The sequence below is a fragment of the Pteropus alecto genome, unplaced genomic scaffold (assembly GCF_000325575.1).
Source record: "Pteropus alecto unplaced genomic scaffold, ASM32557v1 scaffold79, whole genome shotgun sequence".
Lineage (NCBI taxonomy): Eukaryota > Metazoa > Chordata > Mammalia > Chiroptera > Pteropodidae > Pteropus > Pteropus alecto.
Window position 1 is genome coordinate 12,978,554 of NW_006494612.1, and position 4,501 is coordinate 12,983,054.

Here is a 4,501-nt window from a genome sequence, read left to right on the forward strand (position 1 = left end):
ATTGGGCACCCCACTACTATTCCAGGAAGTTAGGTTAACCTCACATAGTCCAAAGCCCCAAACCTCTAATCAGATAGTTGGTGTTTCTGTCATGGCTAGCCCTCACCCTAAGCCTATGTATGTGTATGGCGCCACCCTGAGCCATCTCTTTAGCATAAACTGTCAGGTGTGGTCCCATCATGAATTACAAAGACATTGCTATCACTTGGGAAATTCAAAGTGTTTAAAGGTTACCACCCCAGAGGTAAAAACAAAGGCAAGACCTCTTTAGGCAAGGCTAAAATCCTTACTACACTGAACTATATGTAATTTATAGATGATCCCAATCATTTTTTATTCTATAATCTTTTAAATCTATCTCTAATTAAACATTTCACTAGTGCATCTAAGCAGTTAAAATGAGTTTCATGGAATTCTTCAGAATTTCTTTTAAAATATCCACAAATAAAAGTGTTTTTAAATAGAGAAAGGCGCAAAAACTGGAATGTCATACCAAGAAAAAGGATTTCTTAAAGACTAAATATTCACCATATAATTATATTTGAAAATAAATTAATTTACTATTTTCTATGGACACTATGCTAAATACTTTGAGAGATTCACATAAATGACATTCTCTACCCTCAGACAGTGTGCATTCTCTTAAAGAAAACAGGCATAAATAAGCATAAGTAACCAAAATTAAAAAAAAAAAAAAAAAAGAGCACGTTAAATACTATGGTGTGAGTGCACAGGACTGTGAGACAAAAATATGGAAGAAAGGATTACGCTGAGGTAATAACAGAGAAACTACTAAACTTGAGTGAGGTCTTGATGGATAGGTGGATTTTAATAGAAAGACCATGGAGTGAAGTATATTTCTGTGAAAGGTACAGTGAGAAAATTATAGTGAGTTTTAGAGAGATAGAGATGAATACAGAAAAAAAGGGACAATCAATATGGATGGACTATGTGGATCTGAAACATCATTTGAGAAAGAAGTCTAAGATTAGATTGTGTGAGACTGAATTCCATGACAGTGACAATTGAATCTTCTTTGTAAGCAGTCAGGGGCATTTTGCTTATTGCAGTGATTAATCTGTAGCTAGAGTGGTGGAAGAATAACACTTTTCCCTTGGAAAAAAAATTATATAATGACTTTTACTATAATAAGAAAAATGTATTAACTTATTCAAGTGTTGTTTACCCAAGTAATTAAAACAACGAAAGAAACATACTATGTCATAGAATATGAACATATGTAGTATGTTTCCTTCGCTATTCGTTTTACCTGGGTAAACCATACTTGAAAAAGTTATAGTATTCTTATCATACTGCCAAAATAATAAAACAGACCAGAAGTACAGAAGTGCAGAATTGCACAGAAAATTCAAGGATATTTGGTTAAAATATTTACAGAGTTAATCAAGCTGTACTCCATTAGAATAGCTTATTCATGGATTATTTCAATATAATATTTTCTGGTTTTACTCTCTTACCAAATACTCCTGGAAGAAAGGAGATCATTTGCTTTCTATTTTTTATGGACAACAAATCTTAAAAGATATGTTTTATACACACAAAAAAAGTGTTTGAAATAAATATGTGGCACTCATTCATAGTCCCAAATGATTTTCTTTCACAGGCTTGTTGACCTCTACCTCTAGAACTATTTGCATCTCAAAACAACAAAACCTCTTTTCTCTCATCTATTTTTTATTACTCTTTTCTCTCCTTACAACATGGTGTTAAGGAGAGACGCATTTTCAATTCACATAGGTGATGGGTACCTTTGAAATGAAGCAAGTTCAAGCTTGTCATGGGATTAACACATTGTCTTTTATCAAGTGTTTCCTTTTTCTCTCCCAAAGCTACCTTTGGCTTTCACAGTGATTTTCTCAAACATTTTGGATTAGAAGACTAAATGTTACTTTTTTACTTTAATAATTTTTTAATCTTTTCTATTATCTGTATCTTGTTAAATAGGCACATTATTTGGTTTTCAAATTTCTATTCAGACTCATGGTTGATTTACTTGCAACGCACCTTATCTTTGGATCTATCTCGACCTTGAATTACCAATTAAGCCAAAATTAAAACAGTTTACTCTAATGCTTATGATTAGGTTGACTGGCCTTTATCCTATATTATAAAAAAGAATTAAGTCACACTTCTAACTTCTTCTAGAATACTTACAAGGGAAATTATCAATGGAGGAAAATGGAAGTTAAAATTAGTTTTTAAGAGAAAATTTGGGTAGGTGGCAAGATTTACGTAACATTTCATTATTTAAATATTGTAAAATATTAAGTACATTTTAAAATAACATGAATCCTTTATGAGTCATAAATTAAATAGTTTTGGCACACTAGCAGCCTCTTTCTTCTTTCCTTTCTTCATTCTTTCTTCTTTACTATTCAAGAAGAGTAAACAGATAGGCAACATTTACATGTCAAGAAGATATGGCTTTCTACTCAATAAACTAAATTATTAATGGTTATTTATATTCCTACTCTAGATGTCTAATCATTTTCTGTTTATTTTGTACTTTCTGATACCTATGAGTGAGAACTTCACAAATAACACTTGAAAATTACAAGTAAAAAAAAAAATCTCTTCAAAGAATGGTATCTAAAAGAAAATATCCAAAACAAAAATGGCCAAGTAAACAAGTATATGTAACATATTTTGAGACCATAAGAAAATGTAAAAGAGTCAGGATGACTTGTATTAAAGAAATAACATTAACTTCAGTTTCTCATTAACTGATAAATCAGGATACCAAGGTTGTGTGATATTTGATGAAGCTATTACTGCTAGTGTCATATGGAACATATCACATGAATCTAGCTACAGTCCTCCATTATTACATATATCACCTGAATTTTGTAATGACAATAGAGTCAAAATAAGTATGAATTCAAAATATGAATTACAATAACACACTCACAGACTTTATAAATTTGCAGAATACAAAGCACAGCAGAGTGTATTACTTACTTAGCACTTACAAGCCCCTGAAGTAGAAGGGGCAAATAATATTATTCTTCCTTTGATAGAAAGAGATCGGGGAGAGTTCAAGTGATTTGATAATAAATAACATGTTAACTAATGACAAAGACCCAGGGTTCTAATAGCCACTACAACCGTTCTTCATCTTTAGCCTCAATCCTTCTTACACTAAGGCAATGAACTGCATACCTTTTTCTTAGGTCCAAACTCTAGATCCTGTGAGAGAAACTCATCTTCATAACTAGTCATTATAAACAGCATGACAAATGCAACTAGCACTCTTCTTGGCATTGGGTCAAACTATATTTGTAGTCCAGCACTGCTTCTTAGCAGTTATGCAATCTTAAGCAAGTTGCTTAATATCTTTGAACCTCAATTTTGCAAAATAAATTTACTAAGGCCTACCTTCACAGAATTTTTGTAAGGATTAAAGAAAGCATTTTTCTTATGGTGATTTTCAATAAATGACTGCCATTATTATTAAAGTTATATGATAATTGAATTAATCTTCTAAACAATCAAAGGAAGTAAATGATATTGTTCTAATTTTAGTGATACAGACACTCAAACTTAGAAATGTTAAGTAACTTTTTTAAGATCATACTCACAAGCAGTGACGGAGTCAGGTTGCCGACCCACATGTGTGTAACTTCAAATCTCTTATTTTTAAAATTTTCGATATGGAAATTTCAGTCCTAATATAGGAACTACAGAAGCCAAGAATAAGCAAAAAGCAAAATGACACTTTTCTGTTAATTTTATCCTTCTTCTTGAACTTAAAAGCAACTGTTAAAGGTTAAAATGATAGAGGAAACATTGATGGGAAATGATGTTTCCATAATATTGAGCTCTTATCTCACATATCACATAATGTTTTAAAGAGAAAAATAAAATTTTACATTGGAGAAACAGAGCTGACAATAGCTGACCTGCGAGACCTATCTCTATGCGTCATTAGGTATCAAACGACCAGACTTTTGTGCCTCCTATTGATGACAATGTCACATATGAAGTAGAATTCTTGCCAAAAATAGGTGGTTCCCCATGAGCACCCTCTCCCAATAAAAATCTCAGCAAGCTTTTCATAGACATTGCTAAAATGATAACTAAAATTCATCTGGAAATGCAAAGGACCAACAATAGCCCAACAAATTTTGAAAACAAAGAACAAAGTTGGAAGACTCATGTTGGCTGATTTCAAGACTTTCTATAAAGCTACTTTTTTCAAGGAAATGAAGTATGAGTGTAAAGATAGAGGAATAGATCAATTGAATAGGATGCAAAAGTCCAAAATGAGAATCATGCATATATGAATGATTAAATTTCTAAAAAGATGCTGAAGCAATTCACCAGAAAAATAATTGTGTGATAGAATCACTGTATACCTATAATAACTTAGATCCATATCTCACACCATTTATAAAAATTTAACGATAAATGGATCACAATTATAAATATAAAAACTAAAACTATAAAACAGAAGAAAATATAGGAGGCAATCTTTATAACT